The following is a 17,564-nucleotide window of genomic DNA, read 5'->3' on the forward strand; positions in this document are numbered from 1 at the left end:
AGACTTTACCTACTGTTGGGTCAACTAAACTTAGACTTTAACCATAAACAAACTGTTATAAAGTACGTAATTTCTCTGCTTTGTCTCTGTTATATACCGATCAGGAAGTTGGTTCTGACTCTGACTCAGCAAATAATTCACTTGGGTGATTGCTCACTGACAGACTTTGATTGGATGGACTCTGAAAACAAACACGTCCACATCAAGTGAGCTGTTCACAGACAGAGTCTCATGCTTTCACCTTTGTCCCTTCACAGTGAGTTTAGATGCTGCATATGTGAACCGTGCTGTCAGGATTTTTTAATATATATGTGTCAAACTCAAGGGCCACATCTGGAACAAGCTTTATTGTGGCAGAAGAGAGAGCCAAATCAGCACAGCCATTTACCGAGGGAGAGTTTCTGAAGGGCTGTATGATGAAGGTATGTGATGTGATTTAAGATGTGTGATGTGATTTAAGAACAGAGTTGATTGAAAGAAGCAAAGACTTTATTGTATACTCTCTTGCTGTGGATGAAAGCACTGATGTGACGGACACTGCACAGCTAGCCATCTTCACTTTATGCATTACAGAGGAAATGGGGTTGCAAAGGGGCGGACAATTTCCGGTAAATTTCCAGAAACTTTCCATGGGAAGTTAAGCTTGGGAATTTTGGGAATATTCCAAATTGGAAACTTTCCATGGTAATTTATGGGAATTTATGGGAATTAACTGTAAATTGGGGACTTTCCTCCAAAATTAGCTTGTGTGAAATGCTTCCACCACCACATTAATAAGCTAGCCTCTTAAATGGTCAGTGAAATGAAAAATAGCTTATATTTAGCACCTATTTTTATTTAATATTTCCAAGTTAAACATCAATACTATTATAGATCAAATATATTTACCCCATGATATTATCAAAACTTAGTAGTCCGCGGGCTCAAATGTGTGGCTTCAATAGGCGTGTGCTTTGGGCTCAAAAGTGTGGCCTCCAGGGTTCAAGAAATCATCCATGCATGTGATGTAGGAATGCACAGTGCATGTAGGGGGTGTGGCCTCAATAGCCCTGCAGTAGGCAGTATGCTGTGTGCATGTGATTGAGGAGTGTACTTGAAGTAAATCTGGTTGTTTTAGCCAAGGTTATGCTGCAATATATTTTCCCCAACTATATTTAAGTTCCCTGTTGAGGGCCAACCTCCAATTTTGTAAATTTCAGATTTATTCCCGTTAATTTCTGTTAATTCCCATTAATTCCCATATATTCCCATTAATTCCCATGGTAAGTTTCAAACTTACAAATTCCCAGAATTTTGCAACCCTAATTGAAATCGATGAACGGAACAACGACACAAAAAGACATTTTTGAAAACGTATGTCAATGCGCACTTTGTTGTTCAACTGAGCACACTTCGCACTGAGTTCTGTCGTTGCTTTGGAGACTTTGAAGAACAAAAAAGGAATTCCGAGCTGTTTCGCAACCTATTTGATGGATTCAGATGCAGCTGATAGAGCTGCAGTGTAATAGGACACTAAAGGCAAAGTACGATACTGAAGGGCCCGCACAGTTTATTCACTCCATTCCTGAAGTAATGCCTCAGCTCCGTCTACATGCGGCTCTAACCTTGTGCGTGTTTGGTAGCACATATCTGTGTGAGAAGGTGATCTCGGTGATGAAAATTAACTAAACGGAACACAGGAGTCGTCTCACTGATGAACACCTGCAGTCCATCCTGAGAGTCTCCGACACACAGAACCTTACACCAAACGAACTTGTTGCCAAAAAAAGATGCCAGCTCTGACAAAACGGCATAAGAGCAAAGAAAACTGAATGTTTTTTTTTTTGTTTTGTTTTGTTTTTTAATTGCAAAAAAGCATCATTTTTATTTTCTGGGATTTTTGCAGCATATTCGTAGTTGTAACTTGTACAATTTTGAGAAGAGATGTTTTCATGAAGAGCAAAGTCTTTTAAGTTATATAATGTTTATTTATTCTGGAATAACATTCCTGTCTGCTTTCAGTTGTATTTATGTTCAAAAAGCATTTAGTTTTAGGGAGTTCAATAAATGTTTATCCTGTTCGGCCCGCGACCTAAATTGTACTTTTGTCCCACTGTACAATTGAGTTTGACACCTCTGGTTTAATACATTATGATTAACTTATTACAAAGTTTATCAATAGAGTCAATGTGTTTAAATGTGTAAAGGGGACAGACACCTTTAACAGACTTCCTGCTCAAAGAACCAAACAATCAATGGTTGGATAAATTTAAACAGTGAATATTGAAATACACTTTGTGTGTGGACATTTTTTTCTCACTCACACAAAAGATATTAAAAATATTAGGCATTGATGAATGGGCCCTCATACCCTCCTGGCTGAGTTTGACCCTCATCCATGTTGAGTTGAGACTCAGTCTAACTCTGAACAATTTTGAAACAGATTCTACAAAGTCTCTAGGACTAGTTCATCAAAATACAATGCCAGAAAATGGACAAAATGACAGACTTCCTATGGGGTTTAGAGCATGGACCCAAGAGAAATATTTGTACCTCTTGGATGATTTCATACAGATAGTTTTCAGACATTTCAGACATGCAAAAGACTCATACCATAAAATGGTATGGTACAACACAGACAAAAAAGGCTGATATCCCCAACTGCATGTTAAATGTTCTTATGACTTCATGTGATCACATTTGTGGTGGACCTGGTCAGTTCACTAATTCTCTTTCTCCTGAAGGTGGTGCTATGACCATCCCTGAATGTGGCCACATAAATACATTCTATACTCTGGACTTTGACTCTTGTCAACATAACAGTTCAGCAACATTAGCCAACGTGTATGTGAATTATGTCAACCTCCTGTTTTTATGGGGAACTCTAAAGTTTGAAGTGATGCAACGTCCAGACAGTGTGACAGAGATTTTTAATAGATTTTTTAAACCATTTTTAACCAACATTTTTAACCATTTTAACCATCTCTACAGTGTATTGCAAAAATGTGATGTACATTGATTTCCTACTCTAGGAGGAGTTCATTAAAGGACAATGTTGGAAAATGTTTTTTAAAGATGTCTAACTCCATGTTGGTATCACTGTTACTGAACTGTGGCAAGTAAAAAATTTGTAGAGCATATTAAACTGCGCTTTTTTCAAACAAAGCAAATTTCATGGCCATAAATGAAATGTATTTCAGGGGCCACAGGAAATTGGTCATTTTGTCCATTTTCAGGTGTCTCATTTTAACAAACTTTTCCTACAGACTTTGTAAAATCTGTAGAGTCCAGCTCAGTCAGGAGGGTGTGAGGGCCGTTCATCGCTGCTTGCAGAGAGACTCTCAGTTGACGGCTGATTTTCTAGTTGTGGATGTTTGTTTTAAGAGTTCGGCCAATCAGAGCCTGACACTGAAATAATAGTCAATAAATACAAAAGTATGTCTTTATTTTTTATTATTCTTTATTTTTTAAACTGTAATCACATCTAAGCTTTTCAAGCTTAATGTCAAAATTAACATCAGCATGTGTTTCATAAATTATCATAAATCTCATTATTATATTAACATTTACAATCAATCTGTCAGATTTTAACAACATAAAACACTGACGTCATCCTGTAAAAGTCTTTAAACAAACCAACGTTCACATCAAACTTGACTAATCCAATAAAATGGAGCCAAGTGTTTCTCATTTATAATGTTGCTGTTTGCTGGACTTTATTGAAGGAGTTCAACTGGGAACTATTTCACTGCAGAGAGACCTGGACTATGTCTCCACGGCCCCAGGACTTCAGCTCCTTCCAGAACAGTTGACCAGGTAGAGTAAAACTCTCGTCACAGTCTGGATGGTATATCTGTAAATGTAGTAAATCCAAAGGTCACAGAGCCACAGTCAGAAAATAATAATTAGAAAAACTGAAGGAAAAGTAAGAAAATGGAAAATATAACAACATCAATGAAACATCTACAAAGACTTACAAAAAGAGACTTTCCAGCCTTGAGTTCCACTGATGGTTTCAATGTGTATGTGATGGCTTCACTATTTTTGATCTGGACTTTTAACTGACGTCCTCCCAGTGGTTTGTCCTGCAGGGCGGAAATGAAACACAAAAAGAAGAATGAGACACAGAGACAGGAACAAATGAATGTTGGTGTCTATTAAATCTGTTGCATCAAAATTTTCTATGAAAAAATAAAGAAAATAGATTTTGACTCTTAAAGCAACATCACCTGATCAAACTTGTTTCTGAGACAAATATATCTGCAATAGAGATTAATGTCCACAGTGATATCTCTTAATGTCTCCTGACTGTCTGAGCTGCTGCCGTTCTGTGTTTGTTCAGGTTTGATTCTCTCTGACTGGGAGGAGACGACATCCACAGATTAGTCCTTTCACATCAGTCAGCTTCATGTTCTATCTCTCAATCATTCAGACTTTATTAGTGAAGCACCTCAGTCTCCAGTTTCCTCTTCAGTGTCTCCACTTCTTTCTCAGCTCTTTCTCTTTTCTTCTCCTCCTCTTTGAGCTTCTTCTCCCACTGAGAGTTAAGTCACATAAAGAGGCATGATGAGAAACATTTACTTTCATTGAGGAACATTGTTGGGTTCTAAGGGGTTAAGAAAGGCCTTGGGCCTGTGTATAACACTGGGGAAATCAGGAACAATGTTACTTCTGCTACACCATATAAGGAGTGGTCTACTGCTTTGCTGCACCTTGCTCATGAGATTAGGGTACATCACACTCTGATACTTCACATGTTGGAAATCAGCTAACGGCAACTGACTACACATGGAAAATCACTGAATACATGAAAGGCAGTGCTCCTCCTTTTGTCTACAGACAGAGCCTAGGTAGAACAAGGCCACTGTGTCTGCTTAGATTGGGTAGTTTTTTCTACCCTTAAGGTGGATAGGTTGAAGTTTCAGCACTGAATCAATACTTATTCTCTGTGTGCCAAATAAATAACCTAAATGTGAGAAATTGTTGCGTGATTTGTACATAGATGGACGATCCTTTCCAAAAGGTATAAAGATCCTGGGTTGAAGGAGATGAAAGTATCCTCCTTCGACAACATGACAAATTGATTTGGTTCTAAACTACTTCCTTATCGTGGAATTAAAAGATTTGGATTAAACATGAACCTCTGTTCCCAGCTCCTTTATTTCTCTCTGATGTTTCTCTTCCTGTTGGTTGATCTGCTTCATTAACTGGTAGAAAGAAGAGATGAAGAGAGGTTTCATTTGTTGCACTCATTGACATGAATTAAATAGTTTTGGATCATATTTTATTCATAATAAACATTGAAGTAAAAAGTGCTTCAGGTTGATGTTTCTGTGTGTTTGTACTTCTCTCTTTCCATCCAAGAGATTCTTTCTATCATCTACCTGAAGGACGTATTTATGTGAAAAAAAAACTCAACGTCTAACTTGAGGAAACATGAAGAGCCTGGTGAAAAACACAAAGGTTGTGCATTTACCTGGATTATTTTAATTTAAACCATTTTGTAATTAATTAATTTGTTTTAATTGATTTTATTGATTGGATTAACTCTAATTTTATTTTGGTCTGTCTGATTGAATGCTTGTGTTCACAAATAAATCAGAAGTTACTCAATAGTTACTCAGTACTTGAGTAGTTTTTTCACCAAGCACTTTTTACTCTTACTCAAGTAATTATTTGGATGACTACTTTTTACTTTTACTTGTGTCATATTATTCTGAAGTAACAGTACTTTTACTTGAGTACAATTTTTGGCTACTCTACCCACCTCTGGTTGTATTTCTGGACTTTACATGTTTCTCTGAGTTTTGTGTTTCTGATGAGAGTGATGTGTGTGGATAAACTACTTCTCTCTCCATGTCTTTGAGCTTCTTCTCCATCTCCTTCATCTCTTTGTTTCTGGTCTCCATCTCTTTGTTTCTGGTCTCCAGTTCCTCCTGCAGCTTCTTCTTCTCCTTTAATTCATTTACGTGAGGGGAGAGAGAAGATAAAGTTCAGATTCTGAACCCTTTGTAAGTTACACATGGAAATTCAGAATTTCAAACCCAGATTGTTATTGTAGGAAGTCAGAGGACTTTTTTACTCTTTGTGAAATTTTTCATATCTTTTAATTTTCAAGTTGAAAATCAAGGTCAATGAATTTACCATATATGGTAATGCTATATATTGTTCCTTGACCTTAAGTGGTGAACAAATGTAAACATGTATTTAAATGAGAACAAACAATAATCTGATAGAAACTAATCTCCTTCTGTTTGTTGGAACTAGACGACTGAGAAGAATGAAGACAGAAAAGGAAAGGTTAGAAATGATGGACATACAGATTGTATCATAGTTCTTATAATGTGATCACTTACCCAAGAAAACCAGGAAGACTTGGAAGCAGCGGGTTTATTTTTCTCCAACTGGAAGAATTTATTAAAGTCAAATAAAAAGATTTTATCATCACTGATTCTATTTCTTCATGTCAGGCTAAACAACACCTTTGACTTTTAATATGAGGGATGTAAAACTATTTCACCCTGTACCTAATCTGTATTTCTCTCGACATTTCTTTCCAGATGTTTTTTTTCTGATGAGAATGATGTGTGTTAATAAACTATTTCTCTCTCCATGTCTATGTGCTTGTTTTTCACCTCATCGTTTATCTCCTCCATCTCTTTGTTTCTGGTCTCCACCTGCAGCTTCTTCTTCTCCTCCTTTAGTTCATTGACCTGAGGAGGAGAAAACATGCAGTTGTATCATTTTACCAGTAGATGGAGCAAAGACACGGTTGTGTTGATCAGAGGTCAGTCCTCAATAACACAATGATGGTGTTTATGTGTGTGTCTCTACATGTTTCTCCATCTCTTCAGTCTTGTTCTTCAGTTCTTCTTTGGTTTTCTGCAGCTCTTCTTCAATCTTCTCATATTTCTCTGTCAGCTATCAGACAGACAGATGGATGATGATCAGTCAGCAGGTTTACTGATCAAACTTTCTTCAAACTGATCAATATAAACCTTTAATCTTTTACTTCTTGTCTCTTACAACTTTGGTTTCTTCTAAAAGCTTCATCGGCACTGTTTCCTCTGGCAGGTGCTTTTCTCCTCTTTCAGCTTCATCTCTGGATCTTTTTTGGTTTCTGTGTAAAATCAAAGCAGCTGAATTCAACTAGAAAAGATGTTTGCTGATGTTTTACATCATTAATGTGGTGACTCATCTGTAACTTACTGGTTCTATTTTGTCTCCACACAAAGAAGACACATGCTAAAATAACCATGATGCTAACAACTAAGCTAACAGCCAAAGCAGTGATGATAAGAACAACAGAACTGGACAAGGACAAGAAGAAATCATCTGAAATGAAAACACACAGAGTTACATGACATTTCTACACAATCACACACAAACTGTGTCAAACTAAAATCATGTCATGGTTCGTTCTCTAAGCGTGTTCTACCTGGAACATGTATGTGAGCCTCTCTGGTCTGGTGGATGTTGTTCTGTTGGACTCTACAGGTGAAGCTGTTGTTGTGTCTCTTGTCCACAGTCACTCTGCTGCTGACAGTATAGAGGTCATCAGGACCTCTGACTGTCTCTGGAGGTCCAGCAGAGAGCAGGTTTCCCTCAGCGTCCAGCCACAAAACCTCAGGCTCTGGATACCAGCCTCTGGATTCACACTGTAACACCACTCCTCCCCTGTCTCTGTCCATCCCTGATAAACTGATGACGGGTGAGGCCGCTGTATCTGGAGCTGAGAAACAAAATGTTTCAAACCAGAGTCAGTGGAAGTAAAACTCAACTTCAGGTCAGAGTTGATGTCAGAGGACTATACTTAATACGTCTACTCACCAACAACAAGCTCAACAAACATCTCTCTATTCTTCTCTACAACATAACATCTGTACATTCCTTTATCAGACAGCTTCACGTCAGAGAGTTTCAGTGAAATGTTTCCATGTTTCAGTTCATCAGGGAACAGAGATGTTCTTCCTCTGTAGGACGGATCTTTTTGTATTTTAAGGTCTGCACCATCACGCCACACCAGGACAAACAGGTCCAACCTCATCCACTCCAATGTTGCTTCAGAAACATCCACTGAAGGTTTGATTTGACACGGTAGAACAACGTTATCACCAACTCTTGCTATAATTGTTTGATGTGAATCCACTGACTCAGACTGACCTGGAAAGAAAAACAGAGGTTTGTTGAGTTCTGCACTAGAACGTATGGAGTTAGTCTCATAAACTTCATCTCTGGACACTTTTGTTGATTACTTTTTTGCTGCTCATCTAAACACATTGAAGGGACTCAATTGTTCATTTCATTCAAAATTTTCCTTTTTTTTTCATTTATTTAATGAAATTTATTTTTAATTCTTTCATTTTTAGATCAAGGGAGCTCTGGATTCAATTGAACCAGTTTATCCTTAGGCTGGGACAACCAAACAAATCCATCAGAGACACAGCAGGAGGTTTAGGAGTCAACAAATCAACAGTTTGGTGAAGTAGTCAAGGTTGTCTGTAAAACTCATTTGAGGCAGTTTGATGGTTGTGACTGGAGACAGGAAGGTTTGGGGATAAACTGTCTGCTCAGATTCAGCCAAACGAAGCATGGACAATTGGACGGCACTTCACTGACCCCAAAACATCCTTCAAACAGCCCAGGAGATTTAGAAGCTGCATTTCATTTTATGCAAGGACAAAACTAAAGAGCCACAAACAAACAACAGCTGAGGACAGATGAAATGCCACCAAAAGCAAAACCCACTGAAACTCTGATGAACTTGTTTCCATGGCTCAGGTGTGTGAATTACTTGAGCAACAAAAGGCCTCCTGTATGTCTCAACAGGAGAAAAACCTCAAACCCTGTGTGAAATCCTTATTGATTCTTCAAACAGAACAGAGTTGGGGAACTGATGAGAGAAGTCCACGATCTCAGGGCTACTCTGGAATTTACACAAAATCACACAGCTGAGCTAGATCGGTCCCACAGGACTGGAAGACCTTCTTCATTGTCCACTAGACCCAGGCCTGTTTTTGTAAAGTTTCTACATTATAAGTACAAATTGGAGGTTCTCAGGAAAGCCAAAGCTCTTAAAGCCATTAACATCTTCATAAATGAGGACTTTCCTGAAGCTGTCAGACTGAGGAAAAAAGATCTCCTTCCAGGGCTGCTAGGGAGAAGAGGGACATTTTCTACCTAAGATTTGATAAACTCACTGTGCACCTATCATCCCAGAAACCTGCACAGGAAGGTAAAGTATGTTTTCTAATGGGTAATTTCAATATTTAACTATTTAACCGTGAGTCCTGAACTGCTGAGTTTCTGAACATTATGTGTGCTAATTCTTTTTTTGCCTTCATTATTAAACTACTAGACTGACTCCTTCATCTGCAACCCTCATTGATAACATATTTACTAACTCTTTCAACATTTTATGGAAAGGCTGGTGTCTTTTATTCTGATATATCTGATTATCTTCCTGTATTTCATTTTGCATCAATGACCTCAGTCAGCCGTCAGGAAAGAGAGAAAGTCTCAAGCTTGAGAGTGTTTGACAAAAGAAATATTGACCGATTTGAGGGGATGATTGATAACATTCCCTGGGATGATATATATATTCATGCTCATGAAAAGCATAGTCCTACCAGAAAATCCTCTGAAAAGTCTTTGCTAGTTAAGAATAGGTTGTATAAGATATTTATCAGAATACTGAATACTGATTACAAAACAAATACAGAAAGATAGAAAGTATTCTGACCCTTCTGATATTGCATGTGCTTTCAACAATTATTCTATGTTTATTCTATGTTACTTTTTTTAATAGAGCTTTTCCACTCAGTCTTAGGTCATTGTTGTCTGCTCTGTTTGTCCCTCATTGCCCCATAGAGGCAAATAAAGGTTTTCTCAATATGGCGGTGCCTTAGGGTTAGGGTGATGTGTTATTGCCTGTAGTGTCTGTGAAGGCACCATTAATGCTCCAAGGAGGTTTTGGAGCGACACACGGTGCCATCCAACCAAAGTCTTTAGTTTATTTCAGTGAGAAAATGTCCAGACACATTCTCAACATTGTTCCAACAGTGTGACTTCATAGTGAAGGAGTGGACCTGTCCTCCAATGAAAATGTGTGGTGCATTACAAAGAGTAAAATACAACAACATGAATCATTGATGGAGCACGAATGGGAAAGAATTACAACTACAACTCTTCAACTATTAGTGTTGAGTGTTGGTTTAAGGAAAGATAATGGAAGACAGTAGTGAACATGACCCTGTCCCAGACATCCATCTCAAAATGAATCAATATTTACAGAAAAAACATCAGTGTGAACATTAATTATCTGGTTTCTGTAGTGTATTACATATTCCAAAATGTCCAACTTCATTGGATTGTACATGAGGAGCCTTTTCATTCAGGTTAAATTTTCATCCAGCTGCTATCACCACAACATCTGTTTTTAAACCCAACTGTTTTATTTTGATTCATATGTATTTTGACGAGGTCTAACTCCGACTTTTTAAATATTGTATTGTTCATTAGTTACCTCTAGAACAGTGAGTCAGGAGGAGACAGAAAACCAAACTGGAGATGGTTCTGAACTGGAAATGAAGCAACAGACCTTCCATCTGAAGAATCAGAGAGTCCTGAAAATGAAGCACATGATCCGTCACAAGTTAACGTACAGTCAGCTTTAAAAAGTGACAAAATCACAAGCATTATGATTATAGTGGAGTATGCCATTTGAACAGGTTACTGCTGAGTAGGTTTGACTCCTCCCAAACCACTCCCACCAATCAGTAACCCCTTGATCCCGTTTTAGTTGATTCCCCTCTTTTTCCTGTATATCTGGACAGCCTCCAGTGTAGTGACCCCATATTCAAGGTGGTGAGTAGGTTTATTGCCTCAATTTGCTGTGTCATTGTTTCACTGAGGTGAGTAACGGTAGAACCCCTAGACACCCTTCAGTGTAGTCTGCCCCTCCACTAGTGGCCTTTGACCACTCTATCCTTAGTCATCTAGTTCATATTCGACTCAGTTTTAAATATAATAATAAGTTTGGCTGATGTTTTAGATTGTATTGTCAGGTCCCTTGTTTGAGATATTGTAATAAAAGTATTTCTTACTTCATTCCTGTTAGTTCTTGGACTTTATTTTGAATAGTTAACCATTTTATCTTTTGCAGTTCCTTGCCTACTTCATTTTTGATCATAAATGAAAAATATTTGGTTTAATCTGACAATACATCTCTATTACTCTCATATTCTGTAGTAGTATTTCTCGGGGTACAATTTCCCAGGTGGTGTTGTTGGTCTTTTTCCCTCTTACGTTATTCGGTGCAGTAGTCCCCGCCCTCTTCACCACATTATCAACAACTGCAGGCCTCAGCTTCAATAAAACCAGCAATAATCATAAAAACTATTGTAAAGCAGCAGTCGAGCATTTGACTTTTCCCTTCGTCTGTGACAATGATACTTTCACTTCTGTTTCCTCTACAGTGAAGTTTAAATCTTCATGTGTGAATCCTCCTGTTAGGATTATTTTACACATTCCCATTTGTCACCTACAGTTTGTCCAACGTTCCAACTTCCTGTTCAAAGATCCAAACAACTGCATCAACACTTTCTCACTGACACAAAGGAATAGAAAATAAATCTCCACTTCATGTTTCAATCTAGCTTTGGTTTAAAATCAGCAACAGCTCAGAATGAAAAGACACTTTGAGAAGAACTAAGGAAGCACAAAAACGATAAATCAACTTCAGAAGACGACGTACCTGCTGAGTGACGTTTCTGTCATTAAACACGTCTGGAAATCATCCACCGACTACTGACCTCAACCAGCTCCAGTTTATTAACAAGGTTTCATCTGTTAGATTCAGCTTTTGGTTCAAATAATACAATCTTCTAAATGACTATTCAGGATCTCCCTGTAAATGTGAACAAACCAACAACATGGAGATGTTATGTGTCGACTTCAATCAGTTCAGTTTAGTAAGTGAACTTTGACAGTGTTGCCAGTTATAAAATAATAAAGACTGTAGAGGCTGATATTCAGGAAACAGATTTCAGTTTGTCTGGAGACTGAGACACTGGACCAGTCAGGCTCAGACATGAAGAACAGAGTTTATTGAGTATTGTAGGTAGACAGTTTATTAACATCCTCCAGATCCAACATACCACCAGAGAACAACTTGTTTCAGCTTGAAAATCCTTATATCCTCCTTATATTCTGCAGAAACTCTTTCCCCTGGGCTGAGCTTCCATAGCTTTCACTCAGCTTTGACATTACTAGCTATGTAAACAATCTATGGTCAAAACTCTACCGGTGTCTGGCACTAACAACCCATCTCCTCATCTAATCTAGGCAACCTTGTGTTCAGGTCATTGTTCAGTGGCTCTAATAGACAGAGATAAGATCCATCAGTTTGGTCTGATGATGAAGTTTTATTCTTCAAGATACTTCATAAAAACAACAGATGCACATTTGTCTTGTTTGTAAAACAAACCAACGTTCAAACAAAACTAATCCAATAAAATGGAGCCAAGTGTTTCATGAGACATTCTCTGCAGTGTGTGGTTTCTGCAGGAAGATCTGAGTCGTGCTGTTTCTCATCTATAATGTTGCTAGTTGTTCTTCTTTGTCAGAGGATTCTGTAGATGTGTTTGTTCAGGTTTGATTTCCTCTGACTGGGAGGAGATTAGTCCTTCACATTCACATCAGATTAGTCCATCCACAGATTAGTCCTTTCACATCAGATAGATTTATGAGATTTATGTTTTATCCCTCAATCATCAGTTTTTTAGTCAGTCTCGGGTGTCCTCTTCAGTGTCTCCACTTCTTTCTCAGCTCTTTCTCTTTTCTTCTCCTCCTCTTTGAGCTTCTTCTCCCACTGAGAAAGTCACATAAAGAGACATGATGAGAAACATTTACTGTTATTGAGGAACATTGTTGGGTTTTAAGGGGTTAAGAAAGGCCTTGGGTCTGTATATAACACTGGGGAAATCAGGAAGAATGTTACTTCTGCTACTTCTGCTACACCGTATAAGGAGTGGTCTACTGCTTTGCTGCACCTTGCTCATGAGATCAGGGTACATCACACTCTGATATTTCACATGTTGGAAATCAGCTTAAGCCAACTGGCTACACATGGAAAATCACTGAATACATCAAAGGCAGCGCTCCTCCTTTTGTCTACAGACAGAGCCTAGGTAGAACAAGGCCACTGTGTCTGCTTAGATTGGGTAGTTTTTTCTACCCTTAAGGTGGATAGGTTGAAGTTTCAGCACTGAATCAATACTTATTCTCTGTGTGCCAAATAAATAACCTAAATGTGAGAAATTGTTGCGTGATTTGTACATAGATGGACGATCCTTTCCAAAAGGTATAAAGATCCTGGGTTGAAGGAGATGAAAGTATCCTCCTTCGACAACATGACAAACTGATTTGGTTCTAAACTACTTCCTTATTATGGAATTAAAAGATTTGGATTAAACATGAACCTCTGTTTCCAGCTCCTTTATTTCTCTCTGATGTTTCTCTTCCTGTTGGTTCATCTGCTTCATTAACTGGTAGAAAGAAGAGATGAAGACAGATTTCATTCTTGATCAATTCTGTTTAGTGTTTCTCTGAGATGTCATCAAGTCTTGTTCATGATGTTTCCTCTGAGTGGATTTCAATGTTTGACCAGAGTTTTCTTTAACCTCATCACATCGTTTCCACCAATGATTCAGAGGTGTCACATTTAAACTCAAGAGGAAATAAATTAGTTCAGTATGTCTTGATTACTATCATCACAGAATAAAAATGCATCTTTAATTCAGTCTGAGCTGATTTGTGTATTAAAAGCTACTTTCTAGTCTCTGTTATCCTTATTCTTTATTGGTCTGATTTATATGAAGTAAACATTTCACAAAGTATAATCAAAGTGTGGATGTTCTCTCCCTATCTGTACCCTAACCTCTAAACCCATGAGCTTGTTCTTCACCTCATCTTTTATCTCCTCCAGCTCTTTGTTTCTGGTCTCCATCTCTTTGTTTCTGGTCTCCAGCTCTTTGTTTCTGGTCTCCATCTCTTTTTTTCTGGTCTCCAGTTCCTCCTGCACCTTCTTCTTCTCCTCCTTTAGTTCATTGACCTGAGTAAAAAGGAGGTGAAGTCCAGATTGTTAACAGCCAGACTCTAACTTGTCCAGAACATATTCTCTATTATCTACTGTGTGGATTTTAAATGCTGTTTATTACTGTAGTTCTATCATTTGACCTGTAGATGGAGCAGAGTTGTGTTTGTGTTTGTCAAACTCCACCAGTAGTTCATTAATAACAGAGAACTCAGTCTCTCTGAGATTAGAGTCAAATATGTGAAGGTTTCTGTCTCTGTTCAAATCATTTCTTTGTGTGTTGATCCAGACTGGTATGCTACATCATACCAGTCTATTGGAGTTAGGAGATAGGACAGAGTATTCTGGCTAGAACATAGTCAGACCTTCTGACCTTCTAACAAGCAGAGAGAAGATGTTGACCACCAACATCAACCTCCTTAGAACAAGACAATGATCTGAATATTAAATGAAACAGAAAACACATTGAAATGAGAACAAACTAGAATCTGATAGAAACTACTAACCTCCTCCTTCTTCTTCTTCTTGGAACTAGACGACTGAGAAGAATGAAGAGAGATCAGTAAAGATTATAAATGACTGACATACAGATTGTATCATAGTTCTTATGATGTGATAATTTTACCCAAGAAAACCAGGAAGACTTGGAAGCAGCAGCTTTGTTTTTCTCCACCTGGAAGAATTTATTAAAGTCAAACAAAAAGATTTTATCATCACGGATTCTATTTCTTCATGTCAGACTAAACAACGCATTTGACTTTTAATCTGAAGGACGTATTTATATAAAATTGTTCGATTTTAACAAGACTTGTATATGTGCACACATTTAACTTTCGCTGTGTTGTTGTTTCTGATGAGAATGATGTGTGTGAATAAACTACTTCTCTGTCCATGTCTATGAGTTTGTTCTTCACCTCATCTTTTATCTCCTCCATCTCTTTGTTTCTTGTCTCCAGCTCCTTCTTCAGCTTCTTCTTCTCCTCTTGAAGCTTCTTGTTGTCACCAGTTAGTTTTTCCAGCTGAGGAGAGAGAAGACAGAAAGAGGAGATGAGATTAAAAACAGACCTCCTTCATGAATGTTGTCTTATTTTTACTTCTTCTCATGTGAATCAATGAGAGGAAACAAATAAAATCCTTCTTGTGGTTCATGGATCTTGGGCTCAGTTCCAGACAGAGAGACTTTCAAAACTGTCTTTTTGCTCTTTAATTGTGATATTTTGTCTTGATTTACACAGTCATTGAACAATTCAACATCAACTGTTGATGCATGAGGACCAATCAGAGGACAGGACATCACAGAAAGTTTGTGTGAAGTTGAAAATGCTCAAAGGTTGTTGTTGTGTCCCATAGACGGAGATTTAAAATTAGATTTAAATATCTTCATTTGCTCTCGTCTGTTTCTATTTATCCATGTCAGACTGGTTTAGTTGATGTGAAGGAGGTATTGATATGAAGAATCTACTTTAAATGATGTGTGTGAATATACTACTTCTCTCTCCATGTCTATGAGCTTGTTCTTCACCTCATCTTTTATCTTCTCCATCTCTTTGTTTCTGGTCTCCATCTCTTTGTTTCTGGTCTCCATCTCTTTGTTTCTGGTCTCCATCTCTTTGTTTCTGGTCTCCAGTTCCTCCTGCACCTTCTTCTTCTCCTCCTTTGGTTCATTGACCTGAGTAAAAAGGAGGTGAAGTCCAGATTGTTAACAGTCAGACTCTAACTTGTCCAGAACATATTCTCTATTATCTACTGTGTGGATTTTAAATGCTGTTTATTCCTGTAGTTCTATCATTTGACCTGTAGATGGAGCAGAGTTGTGTTTGTGTTTGTCAAACTCCACCAGTAGTTCATTAATAACAGAGAACTCAGTCTCTCTGAGATTAGAGTCAAATATGTGAATGTTTCTGTCTCTGATCAAATCATTTCTTTGTGTTGATCCAGCAGGTGGTCTACATCATACCAGTCTATTGGAGTTAGGAGATAGGACAGAGTATTCTGGCTAGAACATAGTCAGAACATAGTTCATTAAAACAGAGAACTCAGTCTCTCTGAGATTAGAGTCAAATATGTGAAGGTTTCTGTCTCTGATCAAATCATTTCTTTGTGTGTTGATCCAGCAGGTGGTCTACATCATACCAGTCTATTGGAGTTAGGAGATAGGACAGAGTATTCTGGCTAGAACATAGTCAGACCTTCTGACCTTCTAACAAGCAGAGAGAAGATGTTGACCACCAACATCAACCTCCTTAGAACAAGACAATGATCTGAATATTAAATGAAACAGAAACACATTGAAATGAGAACAAACAAGAATCTGACTGAAAATACTAACCTCATCCTTCTTGTTCTTCTTGGGTCTAGACGACTGAGAAGAATGAAGAGAGATCAGTAAAGATTATAAATGATGTACATACAGATTGTATCATAGTTCTTATAATGTGATCACTTACCCTGAAAGGCCAGATAGACTTGGAAGCAGCAGCTTTGTTTTTCTCCAACTGGAAGAATTTATTAAAGTCAAATAACAAGATTTTATCATCACTGATTCTATTTCTTCTTGTCAGACTAAACAACACATTTGACGTTTAATCTGAAGGACGGATTCATATAAAAGATTTAGTTTGTGGATATTCTGATGTATAAACTACTTCTCTCTCCATGAACATGAGCTTGTTCTTCACCTCATCTTTTATCGCCTCCATCTCTTTGTTTCTGGTCTCCAGCTCTTTGTTTCTGGTCTCCAGCTCTTTGTTTCTGGTCTCCATCTCTTTGTTTCTGGTCTCCAGTTCTTCCTGCAGCTTCTTCTTCTCCTCCTTTAGTTCATTGACCTGAGTAAAAAGGAGGTGACGTCCAGATTGTTAACAGTCAGCCATTTCGTTAGGGGACAAGGCGATACATAGAAAAACACAATGAGATAATCCACCAAATAACCAGAAGAATGAAGTATGTGACTTTAACTAGTTACAGCTTGTTGCATGAATTTATACTCTTGTGATGCATTTTGCACCCTCTGGACACCTTCATTGCAAAAATGTACATGTGCAAAAATCAGCCATAAAATCATCATACATCAAAAACGTTTCCGCTTTTCTTCCATAAATCACTTAAACAACTTCAGACCTACTCAAAACTACCAAAAGTTCAATAATTTTCAGGATTTTAACTCTTTGAATGCCAGTCTGAAAATACCAAGTTTTAAACATTTTTACAAAAGATGATAAAATCTTCATAATTTTCCATAAACTAAACAGTTGGTGGATGGGACTTTTGTGGTAATTAGAGCCTTGGAAATATAAAGATTAGCAATAAAATTGATTGGATTGCATCAATATTTTTTTTTTTTTTTTTATATATAAAAAAGGTTAAAACTTGTTATTTTGAGATTGGCATTTAAAGAGTTAAAACCCTGAAAAGTATTGAACTTTTGGTAGTTTTGAGGTCTGAAATTGATGAAGTGATTTATGGAAGAAAAAAAGCTAGAAAAAATACTGAT

At 37.6% G+C, this 17,564-nt stretch overlaps 3 long non-coding RNA genes across 5 annotated transcripts; all 3 read right to left on the reverse strand.

Moving 5' to 3' along the window:
• Positions 1-3,430: 3,430 nt before the first annotated feature.
• On the reverse strand, positions 3,431-4,490 carry LOC125016720. Its single transcript, XR_007113740.1, has 4 exons — positions 4,430-4,490; positions 4,209-4,337; positions 3,957-4,064; positions 3,431-3,832 (listed from the first exon to the last, which is right to left on the reverse strand). It is a non-coding gene; the product is annotated as an uncharacterized LOC125016720 (long non-coding RNA).
• A 2,147-nt stretch (positions 4,491-6,637) lies between these two features.
• Positions 6,638-7,473, reverse strand: LOC125016818. Of its 2 annotated transcripts, none has more exons than XR_007113769.1 (3): positions 7,418-7,473; positions 7,006-7,314; positions 6,638-6,900 (listed from the first exon to the last, which is right to left on the reverse strand). It is a non-coding gene; the product is annotated as an uncharacterized LOC125016818 (long non-coding RNA). The 2 variants fall into 2 exon arrangements; XR_007113768.1 differs by lacking the exon at positions 7,418-7,473 and having other exon boundaries at positions 7,006-7,099; positions 7,189-7,403.
• A 92-nt stretch (positions 7,474-7,565) lies between these two features.
• LOC125016748 lies at positions 7,566-13,997 on the reverse strand. 2 transcript variants are annotated; one of them, XR_007113747.1, is made up of 5 exons: positions 13,946-13,997; positions 11,735-12,850; positions 10,505-10,604; positions 7,810-8,142; positions 7,566-7,711 (listed from the first exon to the last, which is right to left on the reverse strand). It is a non-coding gene; the product is annotated as an uncharacterized LOC125016748 (long non-coding RNA). The 2 variants fall into 2 exon arrangements; XR_007113746.1 differs by lacking the exon at positions 13,946-13,997 and adding an exon at positions 13,461-13,513.
• Between the last annotated feature and the right edge of the window lie 3,567 nt (positions 13,998-17,564).

The sequence above is a fragment of the Mugil cephalus genome, chromosome 1 (assembly GCF_022458985.1).
Source record: "Mugil cephalus isolate CIBA_MC_2020 chromosome 1, CIBA_Mcephalus_1.1, whole genome shotgun sequence".
Lineage (NCBI taxonomy): Eukaryota > Metazoa > Chordata > Actinopteri > Mugiliformes > Mugilidae > Mugil > Mugil cephalus.